The 15,484-nt window shown below is 47.8% G+C and overlaps 1 pseudogene; it reads left to right on the top strand.

Annotated features, from left to right (window-relative positions):
• Window positions 1-1,443: 1,443 nt before the first annotated feature.
• LOC149355952 (uncharacterized) lies at window positions 1,444-4,588 on the top strand (annotated as a pseudogene).
• Window positions 4,589-15,484: the final 10,896 nt, after the last annotated feature.

Below are 15,484 nucleotides of genomic sequence, written 5' to 3'. Positions count from 1 at the left end.
AGTAATCTTCTGTCACTCGAATGTCGTCTTCTTTAATGTCTTTTTTGCATTTCAGAATTTTTTCTCTGGTTTTGAAGCTGTTGAACTTCACAATCAGCGGACGGCATCCAGAATCAGAGTACCGCCCTAAGCCATGAGCCCTATCAATATCATTTGGCGAAAGTGCTGGGTCAACGTATTTTGACAGGACGTTTAGAAGTTTTTTTTCCGTTTCGTCCCATATTTCACGGTCATTGTCATCGGCAATACCATGAAACACCAAATTGTTTCTACGGCTCTGATCTTCTAGTTCATGAATTCGTGCCTGCAGCAGTTGATTTTGTTTCCGAATGTCAAGAGCAGTGCATTCGAAATCCTGCTTTACTTCGTCAATTGCTTCCAGTGAGTGTTCAACTGTTGTAAGTCTAGAATTTATATTCGCGAGGGCTGAATCAATATTCTGCTGTCCGCGCCGTAGTTCTTCCATCGTTTTCTTTATGTCTTCGTTACTGGCTGAAAGCGCGACTGACTGTGTCTGCAGTTCCTTCAAGATACGAAGTATTTCCATGTTTTGTTCTGATTGTGTTAATATGATATTGGCTGTAGGATTACTCTCCTCGCTCGAGGCGTCTGTGCTCGAATCACCGGTTATTATTTTGGTACGCGTGTGAAAAAGACCAGGGTTTACTTCCACATCTCCCGACAAAAGCAAAAGACAGCTGTTGAAGCATTCAGTCAACACGCTCAAAAACACCCGTGGGCACGGGAGCAGCAGTAAGCATCGGTTGTCACTTTTCATAGCATACAAAGGAATGCGGTTACGCACCTGGATGGCAAACAAAGGCGGTCTGTTAGCCATTGTGGCCGCAACGCTGCTCTCGTGCCCACTGAAGCGGTCCCACAGACACCAGCGCCTAAATACTGGCGTTGAACTTGCTGTCGATGACGATGCCACAGCCCAGGAGGGATAAGGACTGTTCACAAATCTTGAGGGCGCCACCTGATGAACGAACATAGGCAGTTCCCTGGAAGCAAGCTGCGTCACTTGGTGCCGACAAGCACCGTCACCGGCAGGATGGCAGACGAAGCGTATACTTCCCTATATACTCTTGTAAGCAGTCAAGTACTTTATGCTCTCGCAACCTATATATATATATATGCCGCCGCGGTGGCTAAGCGGTTATGGTGCTCGGCTGCTAACCCGAAAGACGCGGGTTCGATCCCGGCCGCGGCGGCTAGAATTTCTTTGGAGGAGCAATTCTAGAGGCCCGTGTACTGTGCGTTGTCAGTGCACGTTAAAGAACCCCAGGTGGTCGAAATTTCCGGAGCCCTCCACTACGGCGTCTCTCATAGCCTTAGTTGCTTTGGGACGTTAAAATCCCATAAACCAAAACCTATATATATATATATATATATATATATATATATATATATATATATATATATATATATATATATATTGTGATGCCCACCCACGCATCGATTGTGTCCACACTGTACACTGACAGCCTCTCACTCTTTGTCACCGAGCGGCCTCCTTGCATGACACCGCCCGTCGTCGCGGGACCCTTGCTGCCGCCGGAACAACTGCCGCAGCACCACAGCAACGCCGCGGTTGCTTTTCGTGCGGACAACATGGCCACATGTACAAGGATTGTCCTCATGCTGCCCGCCCACGCGTGCAGTTCTAGAATCACCCTCTTCCCTTCCTGCCGCTGCATGTTGACGGCATCGGGGAGTTGACCGCACTGGTTGACACCGGGGCTCAGCGAACGGCATTGCTTCAACGTCATGCACCGGGCCCGATGAGTCAATGGACCTCGTCTCCTTTGCAAGGCTTGGGGGGAAGCGCTGTTCCCGTTGGTGCAGTCGATATCAGCATCCGGACTGAGGCTGGCAGCAAAGTCCTGGTTGGCGTCCCGGTGTTTGCGCACTTGCCTGATGCCCTCATTTTGGGCCCAGACTACCTCATGTCTCCGGGGACGTGGCTCTGTCAATCGAAAACGGCGAAGTGCAACTCCGCTCATGCCGCACCGTCCCTAGCCCGCCCATGGCCGAGCATGCTAAAGGTGAGCTTTCCGGTCCTCAAACCTTGAGTGCCCTGCTGCACCGGCACAGGGCCATTTTCGCGGAGACTAGTGCACAGCTTCCTGGCACTGATTTGATTGTCCACCGCATACCAACCGACAATCACCCGCCCATAACTATTCCGCTGCGGCGCTACGCAGAGCGTGAGCGCACGGTCATCGCTGATCAGGTACGCGACATGCTAGCTGCTGCGGCCGTAAGACCCTCCTCAAGCCCTTGGGCAGCCCCTGTTGTTCTTGCACGCAAGAAAAACGGCACTCTGAGGTTTTGCGTCGATTATAGAGAGCTCAATAAGCACACGATCCTAGACTCTTATCCGCTTCCCCGTATCGACGACACGATTGACGCCGTCCGACACGCGAAATACTTTTCATCTCACGACCTGCGATCCGGGTACTAGCAGATAAACGTCAGCGAAAAGGAGACACACAAGACTGCTTTTTCACACCCCTACCGGGCTGTACGAGTTCAATCGCATGCCTTTCGGGCTACGTACAGCTCCAAGCACTTTCCCGCGCGCTATGAACATGGTGCTTCTTTCTCTCAAAGACCACGCCTGTGTCGTCTACCTCCATGACATTTTGGTCATCGGTGGCAGCGAAGATGACCATCTCCGGAATCTGGATGATGTTCTTGTCCTGTTATACCAAGCTGGCTACCGGATAAACCGCGAGCAATGTCAGTTTGGCCTGTCGGAGACCTCCTACCTCGGTACAAAATTTCTGCGGAGGGCATTCACCCGCTCCTAGAGCGAATAGCGGCCGTCACGAATTACCCCACACCTAACAGTGTAAAGCAGCTGCAGACGTTCCTTGGCATGGCTTCCTATTTACGGAAATTCGTAGCCAATTTTGCTACCACAGCAGCTCCCCTCACAAATTTGTTAAAGAAGGGCTAGAGCTTTATATGGGTGAACGGCAGCAATGAGCTTTTCAAGCGCTCAAAGATCAACTGACTCAGTGCCCAGCACTTAGCCACTTTCGTAAAGATTGGCACACTGAAGTGCACACTGAGACCAGTCAGGTCGGCCTTGGGGCGGTTCTTCTCCAGCGCGACTCACAGGGTGCTCAGCAAGTCGTGGCATACGCTAGTCGCAAACTGTCCGCTGCCGAAAGCCATTACCACTTGAACGAGTTAGAATGTTTGGCGGTGGTCTGGAGTGTCGACGATAAGTTTCTCCACTACTTTTTCGGACGGAAATTCACCATCGTAACGAATAATTCCGCAATCGCCTGGATGTTCACGAAGCAATACCTCAAGAACAAGTTCGCTCGCTGGATTATCACGCTCCAAGAATACACGTATGATGTGCGGCATCGGGCCGGGGCTCTTAACCTTATTGCAGATGCCTTGTCGCGACACCCAGTGGTGACGGCTACTCTCGAGCTCAGCACAGCAAAAGTTGGCTCTTGTTTTGTCAGCAGGATATAAAGAAGGCCCAAAGCGAGGACAGAGATTTGGCGGCTATCATGGCTTCCCTTGAGGACACTGGAAGCAACTCCACGTTCGTCCTGCGGGATGCTACGTTATACCGCCGACATTGGCTCAAAAAACCAACACCAATCCCTTTGCCTGAGACTGTATTTGACACCGTGTGGACCACATTGGACCTCTCCCGACATCAGCAGTGGGCAACCGGTACATATTAGAGGCTGTAGATTATCTGTGAAAATTTTTAAAGGTTGCTGCTGTACCCTCCCTCGCACCGCACTACGTCATTGAATTTTTACAAGACCGGTTCGGATGGCGGAACGGGATTCCACGAAAACTAATATCGAACCGCTCAACCACCTTCCGGAGTCGCGAAATCTGTGCCTACCTGCGCCGGGCGGGAGTTAAGACCACTTCGCATCGGCGTACCACTCTCAAGGGAATGGTCTCACCGAGCGGACGAATCAGACCATACAATCGCGACTCGCTCTCTTCTGCATGAATAACATAAAAGGCGAGGCAGACTCGGACCAGCACCTCCGAGTGGCGGCCTACGCTGTCAACACTTCTGTGCAAAGTTCTGCAGGAACAATGCCTTATAAGATTGTGTACGGACAACAGACTCACCTTACAGGAACGAGCTACTTAGCAACACCCATCAACATCGGACCCCTGTACCGCGACAGGCAGCTTGTCAGCGCATCAGGCTGGAAGCACGGAAAAGAGCGTCTCGTGCGCAACAGGCGCAAAAAAGCAACTATGACCGCCGACATCGACCAGCTCCTCGCTGTAGAGTGGGAGACGAGGTCTCGGTGCGACGGGGCCTACAATCAACAGGGCGTAAGCTGACCGCGAAATATGATGGGCCCTTTGTAATCACTGACCGCTTAGGTGACAATACGTGGCGTGTGTGTACTGCAGCGTTTCAAGCTGGTTCGGACGGGCGGAGGAGAAGCAATTTCGCCGTGCACGTGTTGCGGTTGAAGAAAAGGGTCGTTCGCCTGAAAGACTGATTAGGACTGTGCTGTCTCTTCTTTTCAGGTCCGCAGTCGTGGCCGAGTGTGATGCCGAGACAACAAAGATGAAGTAGAGATGAGAGAAGCAGGCGGAAGAAGAGGAGGAAGTTATATAAAAGAAAGGCTAGGCAATCGAGGGGACGCTCAGCTCAGCGCGTCTCAGTTTGTCTTTACAGTGTGTGTGTGTGTGTGTGTGTGTGTGTGTGTGTGTGTGTGTGTGTGTGTGTGTGTGGTGTGTGGTGTGTGTGTGTGTGTGTGTGTGTGTGTGTGTGTGTGTGTGTGTGTGTGTGTGTGTGTGTGTGTGTGTGTGTGTGTGTGTGTATACACACACAATAATGAATACTTTTCTTTCGGCATCCCCTGCAGCGCGTGACCATGGGGCGCTCGCATGAATTTGCACCCCCTAATGGAGAGATCTGTGCACGCCTATGCTTTCGACTGGAACACCACATGTTTCTCCATCTGCTGAGTGACCACGATAGCCTTCATGCTTGGTAACGAAACTAGAGCGTCTACTGGGATTTCGGGCTTAATTCGCAGGGTAACCGAAACCAAACGGTACTGAGTTATGTTACGCAGCGGCATAATTATACTAACTTAACGTTAATTTCTTGAAAGGCAGACGTCACATGAAAAGAGGTAGCTTGAGAGGAAACAAGCTTGCTCGACGGGCATATTATGCTTGAGCGTTGCGTCGACGGTCATCTTTCAGAAGACTGCCAAGTGCCATTTAGCATGAGGTATACTCATTACGTAGGCGCTCTTCCAGTAAAACGCCGTCCCAAGTCCACAATTCCTGGACTTCATTTTTGGCTGTGAGAAAAACTGGGGGAGATTGTAAGGTGCCTTTATGGAAATATTGAAGGTCATGGGCTATTCTTCGGATGTTTAGCAAAACCTTTCCTTTTTTAGTATTGGGCCATAGCTCCAATAAGTGGTTAATACTTCAATACGAAACTAATAGGAAGTTTCTGAGGATAAAAAAAGCGTTAGTAGCATGCAATCCTAGCCTTCCAAGGGGATGTATGCGTATATAGTGATTGTTATAGTGGAATCTTATCATCTATGAAAAAACTTGTGTTCATCAAAAGCTTCCCGTTGAAAAATGCGCTTATCCAGAATTTCTAGATTTGCTTGCACTCAGTAATCATAACACGCTAGTGATAGTTTTCCGAACGGAGCTTCACAAATGGGCATGCGATCTCGCATGACGATTGGAGATTAAATTGTGAGCCGTTGCAAAATGTGTTTTGAACTATGCCCAAAAATTTTTCTGGACGCATCGGTCCCTACAAGATTCAACTGACTGCTACAAAAATATTTTTTAGTTACTAGTCGAAAATTTTACTACCGCTCTAGACAAAAATTTCTCACCAGTCGTGTCTTGATGGATATATAGATTGCATTAACAAGGATGAGGAGCCGTCTCGTGCTCCACGCCGTTCGATGTCGACATCTTTGCTGCCCCTGTGTCCGATTCATGAAGTGCAGTTTTCACCGTTTGGCCAAAACAAGATTTGTGAGCGCATTTTTATCTGCAAATGTGTTTTTCTTTCGGGCTTCGCAGCTATGTATAAAGACTTCTCTACAAGAGAAATATTACGGAAAAATGCAAATATTATTGTTGAACCTAAAGAAGTGATTAGTGTTCTCCATGAATTTTAAGTAACACTTCCTCATCGACACTTTTAGTCGGCAGCTGTGAAAACAATGTTCATTCACTTACACTAGAAATATTGATAATACGGTTGGGCGTAGTTAGAAAGTAGGCAACATGAAATATGAAGCAGAGTCACAGCTGGTTTACAAAATGTAATTACAGTCATATGAAAGAGTGCAAAGACGACATCGGTTCTTGGTTTTAATGACTGGTGTTGCAAAAACTTGTACTGAAAATTTCTCAAAGGAAAATATAGAAATGCGCTGCCGCCACCCCATGGGGAGGTTCCGGAACCTTTTCAAGCTCCCACGATGGTCAGGTTGATTCCGTCCTGCGCCCTGCATAGAAGAATAAGTCTGTCAAGTAGGATAAAGTTTCTTTGGCGTCAATCATCGTCGCAGTAACCTGAGTCCATGCCAGTAATTAGCGTTTTGCAGCTTCTTCAGGTCAAAGACTATGCGAAAGCGAGTTAGCAAACCATTTCAGCGAGTCGAAGATAGCATCACAATTAGCGCGTGCAAATTCGTGACTGGGCTGAGCCATAGGGCCGGCGGTTCTTGACCTGTTACCACAGCTTTGCAGCTCAGAAAGCGGCCGGAAATTTGCGGCATTCCAACCACGGCCGATTGGGGCTGCTCCTGCGCAAGAGGCAGCTGGGACTGCAACGGTGGCTGCGCTTCGTTCAGACCAGATTGAATGCTTATTACCGAGCGAGCGAACACGCCTCGGCGGAAAAACTCCGATGTGTTTCTCTGCATGCACGTCCACCGTTATCGTAAAAAAAATTGGAGGCAATTACATTTCGTGTTGAGGATGCGATAGCTTAAAATCTATTGTTCGCTTGCCCTGCTCCATCTTCTCAGCATCTGAAGCCGCCGGTACTCAGTCTTTTGGGACATGCTTCCGTCGTCACCTTCTCCACTCGCACAGATTATCCACTACGGTAGACGCAGGTGACGTTGATTGTGGCTCCAATCCAACCTGATGCACGGAACTGTCTGCCGACCCCCGCTACCTAAATATACAGCCGCCGAGACCGCCATAGCGCTCGGACACCTAAAGTGACCAGCGCACCTGCATACTCATGGAGGAAGGAAAGAAATAAGGAGAATCCCTGACGTCACTTTTTGCGAAGCCTCCTCGCAACGCGAAGTTGGCTCGCCTCTTCTCCTCCGTTTGTTCCCTCTCCTCTCTTTCTCCTTCCCCGCCGAGCCCCGGGGCGCTGCTGGCGTGCGGCTCGGGTAGCGCCGTGTCGCTCGACAGAGAAACTTCCCAAAGTGTACTGCGTAGTGGCGCTCGTTGCGTCGTCAGCGTGTTTTTGAGACGGGCGCGACATGAGAGTGGAGTGCCATCATAGGACAGTTTTAGTGTTTCACGCTGCAAGTCGCGTACAGGAATTTTTTAGTTTCTGAAGTGAGCATTTCATCGATTCATCTGCTGACGCCAAGCGAAACTTGCTGCTCAATGTTCATTTGCGCGCTTTCTTCAAAAATAGGCTCCATCAAAAGAAGTGGGCCGACACCGTGCACCCTTGGCGTCGTCGTGTCTAATCTGACTTACGATCGGTGACTTACGCTCTTGATGACAGACAAGCTTGACATTGAACTGAAGTGCAGCATGTATGTACCGAGTGTGTCATTAAGCGCAGCATTACGAACGCTGTTAGAAAAAAACGTGTGTGCTGAGAGTGCAGTCCGTAACTTCGCGATGAAAATGCGTGTATCATGCCTCGTGTAATGCGCTGCTAGGCTCGCGCTAGATATTGACTGAGCAATGATTGATAAGGGCAGCGGTTGAGGCAGCTCGAGGAATACATGTATCATAGGAAAACTGGATAGCAATTGCTGATCAGAAATTTTCACGAAGCTTACTCAATTAAAGAATTGCACTCGTATTTTGCATAAATCTCCAGGTTGACTACATCGTAAGTTTTTTCAAATAAATTATAAAGGTTCTTCATTGAAACCTGAAAATTGGTGTCTTAAGTAATTTACACATGTTGCTCTCACAGTACAGTTAAAATGTTTTCTTCATATGCTTGCATGAATGCTTTGCGTGTTTTGTGAGAATGCTTGAAGAACACTCGTACATTCTTCTCAGCTAGCATGGCATGACTGTGATCATCAGAGTGAACAAGGGAGGAAAGACCCTTGGGACTGTTGCCAACGTTTCGACAAGAGGACTTTCCTTTGTATGTGCGAAGACTCCTCTTGTCTAAACGCTGGCAAGGAACCTGAGGCTACATCATCACACATGAATTCATCTATGCGCACACGTGTAACCTGATAATATTAATGATTAGTCTTTCTTTGTGGAGTTCCTGTCCTCAAGATGTGTTGCAGCTACAAGACATGCCACACTGAACACCGGTTATCAACTGATGTCATCTATCTGGGGTCTTTAACACTCACTCAGCACATGGACATTTTTTGCTTTTTGTCCCCAATGAAATGTGAATGCTACAGCTGAGATAACACTTCTAACTCTTGCTACGCAGCTGAATGCTCTAGCCTCTGCGCCGCCACGGCCAGTAAAGAAGCATTTGGCTTGCTTTAAAAGTCTTGTGCAGCATTTCGAGCAATTAAGGTGAATATAACCAGGCACGTGCACTTTATTTGCTTTGCACATGTCTGTACACTTTCACATATTTTCTCACAGTGCAAATTCGTTCCCTTTCTGTGTATACATTGGCTTGGTTCCTGTCTCTAGCACTAGTAGCAGGGCATCCTGTCTTTAGAGGTGGTAGCAAGACCTATTCTGTCAAAGTAGACGATGTGCCCCCCCCCCCCTCCCCCCACTTTCATGTAGAGTAACGCATGTACATTCTTTCTGAGGCACCTTTTTCTGCGCATATTTTTCATTCTTCACTATCATTTGGTTTCATAGCATGATTGTAAACTGCATATTTAGCTTTAATGCTTTTTTATGTCCTCTCTGCACGAAACATACATGGTCTAGATTTTTAAACTCCATTAGTAGCAGTGCATCCTGCATTTTCAGATGGTAGCAAGTTTTGTTCTTCAAATTATGAAATGCCTGCAGGCCACTGTTACGAACACACTTTTGTGCAGGACCGGAATATCTTCATATGACAGCCAAGAATTAATAATTGGATTAACACTTTTTACCCAAAACATTTGTTCTTCTTTCTGTGTGCGGTACCAGCGTTTAGAGTGGCATACTGTTATTACAGCAATACACTCCCTATATGTTCAATGGCTGCTTATGTTCCTCGAAAGAGCCTCAATAAATGTTTTCACCAAAATGTATTTGTGCTGTCAATGCATCATGCTTTGACTAGTGAATATATTAAACAATCAATGCATTGCAAAGATGAAGACTTTCCACATTATGTTAGCCACACTCGATAGAGTATAGACAGCAGAAAAAGGTGATCATGCTTGGAACTAGAGTAAAAATAATCCACGTTGGATGTGCGCTGCATGTGATGAAGACGCATGAGTTAAACAGCCCATACGCGCTCAGCAGCGCTACCCCAAGACGTCCCGTGTTAAACAAGGCTTCGAGTGATGCCGTGTTCTGAAAAGTTGCACGTGCACATCGTGCTCAGAGATTTTATGCAAACAAATGCATTTGATTATCTGGAAGGGCCTCGAGTTAGATTTTCATGGCGGTCATGTTTCAAATAGGCTGCAGAAGAGGCATGTATTAAAAAAAATTCTGTCGCAAATGTAGCAGAAAGACTCAGCGCACATTTTAATTGTGTGTATATGGTTTACCACTTGTATAAGTTGCTTACTATTGTTTTTATACCTGCACTTGGGCACAAATCTATTGTTGTCAATAAAACATTCGCATCTATAGCATACCGGCAATGCAGAAGGCGCATTTTATTACTTTTTGCTTAATCAGATGTGACTCACATCAGTAGTGCAAAATTTCAACGTACAAATCGGCGGCAAGAGACCAGCTAAGATCATATGCACCGTTGTGATCCGATGCCAACACCCTGAGCGCACAACGAACAAGGACACCGCCGACGCCACCTTTATCAAGCGCTTCGTGAAAGAAGATATCTCGAAACCACGCCGCTCGCCCGCTCGCCGTAGTACTTCTACACCTCCCTCCCGCAAACACACACCAAGACATAAACCGGCGCAAAGGTGCGGTGAACCTTTTCAGACGCCAAGCAGAGAAAAACGATACTGCGAGCCGCTCGGCGCCGCCCGCCATCCTCCTCAGGACTGTACTGTACACCGTGTGGCCTTCGAAACGCAGCTCAGCATCGCCGAGAGCGGCTTGATGCTTCTATGCTGTCTAGCGAGGTGCAAAAGTCCACTCCCCGAAACAATCAACGCTTCTTCACGTGTCGAAGCGCGATTATGAAGTGCCACCTTTTCGCGAGATTCATATGAATGCGTCGATCGATCCACGACACGACGTCCGGTTTGACGAACAAAATATCAAACCAGGAGTTATTCGCCGCATTTAAAAATAACCCCACATGCGTGCGTAATGTCACGACGCGTGGCATGTAGACTTCAACACGCAAGGACGAATACACCATGCCGCAAGCCCATCCACCGCCACCGAGAAACACACCCGGGCCCTTAGCAAAAGCGACGCCGTACGCCGTTGCTAGTAGCTCGAGTTTTCATAGTAACGACAACGTTGGTAGAGGGCCCGAATTTTTACGTCTAAATTTTTACGTCACTTCCCCCACACTTTCGCGAATGCATATGGAATACAAAGGGCCTCTCCTGAGTTTTCCTTCCGCCACGCGCTAACTCAACCATGTAACATGTTCTGATGACATCACAACTCCATCAACCATTCAGCGCTCGGTCATGCCACGTGACCCTATGACGTCTTCGCTGCCTCTACCAATCCACGAATTTTATGTACCCATGCCGGGTTTTCTCCGTAACGAGGCTTCGAATGCTACAGCGATAACATTCTTTCCATAAGATTTTGAACAGGGCTCTGCTCATGCAATCTATACACCAAGCGTTCACCCAAAGGAGTCTGAAGGTACGGTTTCTTTCACAGGTGTGGGATGTGGAGGTATAGGGAAGATACAACGTGAATTTAGGTTTCCATCAGAAAGGCAGAACAGCGCAACGTACATAGGGAGAAGAAAGTAGACGAGACACACACTGCGCTGTGTGTGTCTCGTCTACTTTCTTGACCCTGTGTAGCCTGCGCTGTTCTGCCTTGTGATGAACCAACTAGCCCGCGATGTGTTAGTCCATTAGAAAACTCGTGCGGTTGAAATTAGCCCCGCACCTTCCGCATAAGAGCGTCCGAGAGAAGAGCAGCAGTTTTGCGTCAAACAAGCGCCGAGTCTGGGAGGAACGACAAAGGGTGTCAATCATTGTGCCTCACGTTAAACCAAAGAGAGGAATTCATTCAAGGAATTGGCTAACTACGTATACGTGACGACTGCGCTTCTGCGTGAGGGGTAGAGTTGAACACGCGGCAGGCAGCTTAGAAAACGCTAGAAGCTTTCGTTGGGACGATGGTTACGGCAGCGCGCAGCGCGATAGTTATGAAAACACTGCGCAAATCCTGAAATCATTAGCGTAAGTGGAAAGTACTGTCCACATTCCGCTTCGTCGAACTGAGCCTACTCTCAAAGGTCAACTTACCGCGACTAATAACGAATTGTGCGTCCAGAAAAAGAGTAAAAATGTGCTACCTTGTTTTAGTAAAACTTATACTCCCACGTCTTGCTTTTGCGCCGGTGGCGCAGCAGACACGGAAAGGGGGCAGTATCCAAAAACTCTAAACCGTGCTGCATTTTTGCCATTAATTAGCCTTTTATTAGAGGGATGTAAATCCCACTGCAGTGAATCACTCATTTTAGAGGACGATTCCGTATAAATATATGTATCTATAGTCAATGCAAGGACAGAACTTTCCAAACAAGGCTATGTAGTAGATGCCATTTACTCATTACATAAGAGCTACAAACCGCTTGTTTTATTAGATCATTGAAAATTCATGCGGCATAACGAAGCAACAGGCATGTAGCCAGAAATTGCTTCCGGGAAGGGCCCAAGGCAATTTATTGTACCCCAAAAGACTATGGGGGGGGGGGGGACTGGTGCATGCTTGACGAGAAACTTCTAGAAGGGCTGGGAGGAGAGGGGTTGAGGCTGATTCCCGGTGAGGGGGGGGGGGGGCTTAGATACGTGCCTGCGAAGCTATTGCATATGAGTTTCATTACCCTGTATCTGTTAGATGATGATCTTAAAACGACCGTATCACCAAAGCGGTTCTCATTCTATGACATTCTGTTTTCCCGAAACTCCCCAAGAAACGGCGCAAAATTACGACTGCTTAAAATCGCACAAAAACAAGCTTTTTAGGAGAAAAACGGCATTTCTTCAAGCCGCAGCTTAACAAGTGTGTATTATAAAGTGTTTCTTTAGGACAAGGTATTCTTTTGCCCTTATGAATGATCTGTTCTTCAAGGAGGCGATGATTTGCAAAAACAGCGAAAAAAATATGAGCTTCAAAATGTAGAAATTACTTGGTGGAGCTCCTTTTCCGGCCTATAATAGGACTGTTTGGTTTGTCTTGCGACAATCAGCGCGAAAAGCAGGGTAGCTGCTGTGTGCGAGGGATGCCCTTGCTTGCTGGCACCACACGCGAGCTCTCCGCGCGTGACGCAACCCTGTCGCTCACCCCTTCCCCGGGCACCTTCTTTTGTACGGAGAATTTTTTGGCAACTACAGCGACGTATTCTTTGCCATGAACTTTCACCAAACATATCGACTGCACAAAACAACCCTTAACTTACGTGGTGTTTGCAAGAGACAAGGGGCAACGAAAGCGTGGCGAAAATCTTCTGCGTAGGTCTCGATTTAGGTCAGTGAAGTCACTAACCCCTGCCATCATCGGCAATAAACGGTGCGCGGGAAAAGCACAAGTTTTCTCAGGCATGTATTGGGGCAAGCGAACGAGAGCGGAGAAATTTGAATGACCTTCTGAGACACAGACGCCATACATTTCAGCGCTTCACGGCACCCGTGAAAATGCGGCTTGCTGTCGTGCCCCTCTGACCACTGTTATGCCGGGAAACTCACCCGGATTCCAATTCTGCCGGCCGCTAACTTTCTCCTACGAGCGTCCCTTTTGACAAGCCCTGGTGCTGCGCCGCAAGGCACGCGCCCTAACGCTCCCTTGACAAGCCACGAGGCTGCGCCGTACGGCAGCGGAGTCCTAAGGAGAAGCATCTGCAAGCAACACGCCTGGACCTGTCTCAAGAGGCCAGACAGCGAGGCGCCAGTTTTCCTTCTCCCCAGACGCCACCGCGCGCGGCAAAATTTGAAGCGGTTGGCCCGCGCGATCGCTGATTGGTCCTTTCGGACTGCCGTCGAGTGCTGCCTTTGGATTGGCCAGTTCTGAGGGGCCACCGTTCCTCAGGCTATATAAGCCTCAACGCTGCAGCTTGGAAGTGTGTGACGGAGTGACCGAGTGACCGACCCACCGTGAGTCGAGTGCTGCTCACGGGTGGAGTCGGATGGTGTGACGTGCTGGCAGTGATGCCAACCCTAGGGATTTATCCCTAGATCTAGGGTTTTTTTCTTTGCTTCGGGGATCTAGCGTCTTTTTTGTGAAATCTAGGGATTTTGAGAGGCCGTAGAATTGCTACTCTAAGCGGCATAATGGCAGGTGTATCTGATTATTTTGCGCTTGGAACAGAAAAAAACTATGAAAAATGCTAATTACTACTACTTTATTTTTAGTATTCTACTGAGCCGAGAGAGGGCGAAAGCAGTTCTGCAACGCGAAATTATCGACTGCTGCACAGGGAGGAAAACCGAAACCATGTGAATTTCAAACTGTTTAACGTGCGTGCCATCTCTGGCGCTTCGAGTGACTGCTCCTCTACGAAAGACGAAGTTGAATTTTGACTTGTAGTGCCTGGATCAACGCGCTACGTTTACGCTCACCGCTTACCTTTACCAAAAAGTGCCACAATTGTTCGCATTCTCCACGTATGCTAGACCACTTCATTTAAACGTGCTGTTCAACCAAAAACACATTCAAAGTTGTAAGGAATCACTTTCTGATTTTGTAATTACCAATCTTACGTCTGTATCATTGCTGTGTAACTATAATAAGATTGCATTTTTGGTTATGTCAGTTTCTCGGGACATCAATCCTTAGTAGCTCCAAAACTATTTGACGGTCTTTGATTGCGACTATGATTAATAAATAACTGTGCGGTGAGATACGCCATTTCACCGCTTCTGAATGTTCTCCATGAGGCGAGAAGGGGTCTTTCATTAATTCAAATATTTTCGTCTTTCTGTGTGCCTCTTAAAACAATCCTTAAAACAACCCTTAATGGTGTCTGAATAAAATACTTTCATGTGTTGACGGGGCTTAGCAGAAAATGCCAGCTCTTTCAACTTGGTATCAACTGCATTTATTTTTCAAAGGGCTGCATAGGTTCTTTGCGCGTAAAGATAAGCCGGCTGAAGGAGCAGCTCAAAAGCCGGTGCGGTAAAACGGGAGTCGTCTGCTCGTGAGCGTCATTGTTCACTATCTTTCTCTCCAGTGACCACACGTCTCTGTAAAAGCTGCCGCCATCTGTGGGCCCTCTATGTAAGGTAAATCTACAAAAACAAAAAAAGCTGCAATTGCGGCTAACTCGCTTTTATTTATGTCTGACAAAATGTATTACCAATGGACGAAACAGTGAACTGCGCTTAACAATTAAACAATTATAGGCTAGGGATTTTTCTTCAATCTAGGGATTTTTGGGGGTTCAATCTAGGGAGAAAACGTTGACCTGAGTTGGCATCACTGCGTGCTGGTGTCTCGCTGATCGTCGCTGTGCGAGAACAGTCGCGTTGTGTAGCTCTCGGCCCCCGTGCCGATGTTGAACTATATTATGTCCTGTACATAGTGTATAAAGCGTTTTCTTAGTCTCACCGACGCCTGACTCGGAGTCTTCGCTACCGCTAAGAGAGCTGGCAACGCTCAGTCACGAAACGGGTGGCGAGCGCAGCGGGACCACCTCTATGGCACAACATTGGATGGCAGCTATGGGATCGACCGACATCAGCTACCTCGGCGCGGTGAGTGCCTGAAGTTTTTCTCAAACACCAGACTTTCTCCAACACAGGCTATAGTAGCTTAGAGAAAGATTTGGTGTAGCATTGTGTTAACCTTGTGTGCTTCAAGCCTAGGAAGAGTGTTTTGAAAACCAAGGGATGCTGAAGGGGTAAACAAGGCAGTGTGTGAAATGCTTGCGCGTGTCTAACTAGTAGCGATATAGTAGTGTACGGCAAGTAGTTTCTAAAAGGGCAAACAGCAAGAGCCAGTGTGAACG

This window comes from Amblyomma mixtum, chromosome 3 (assembly GCF_055824585.1).
Source record: "Amblyomma mixtum isolate Tamu chromosome 3, ASM5582458v1, whole genome shotgun sequence".
NCBI lineage: Eukaryota > Metazoa > Arthropoda > Arachnida > Ixodida > Ixodidae > Amblyomma > Amblyomma mixtum.
The sequence above is the reverse complement of the archived record's forward strand: the minus strand, read 5'-3'. Positions and strand labels throughout refer to the sequence as shown.